Source organism: Tupaia chinensis, unplaced genomic scaffold (assembly GCF_000334495.1).
Source record: "Tupaia chinensis unplaced genomic scaffold, TupChi_1.0 Scaffold145814_1, whole genome shotgun sequence".
NCBI classification, from domain to species: Eukaryota; Metazoa; Chordata; class Mammalia; order Scandentia; family Tupaiidae; genus Tupaia; species Tupaia belangeri.
The window spans coordinates 1,793,116-1,793,429 of NW_006205672.1; the positions used below are offsets into that span (position 1 = coordinate 1,793,116).

Below are 314 nucleotides of genomic sequence, written 5' to 3' on the forward strand. Positions count from 1 at the left end.
ACATTCAGAACAGAACAAGAAAAAGGCCAAAGGAGGCCTCTTGGGTGCATTGGGATCCTTGAACTTCTTTTTTGTTTCCCGTTTAGTAGGGATATAGGTTTTCATTTTTCTTTCATAATGGGCCTTGTCTGCCTTTGCCATATCTTCAAACTTTCCTTTCTCTTTAGCAGACATGGTCTTCCACCTCTCTGAGCACTTCTTAGAAAACTCTGAGAAGTTGACTGAAGCATCTGGGTGCTTCTTCTTGTGCTCCTCCCGGCAAGTTTGCACAAAGAATGCATATGATGACATTTTGCCTCTCGGCTTCTTAGGAT

General features: G+C 42.7%; 1 pseudogene; it reads right to left on the minus strand.

The window, feature by feature from the left end:
* LOC102499617 (3-ketoacyl-CoA thiolase, mitochondrial-like) overlaps positions 1-314 on the minus strand; it is a 7,238-nt pseudogene that overhangs the window by 1,341 nt on the left and 5,583 nt on the right.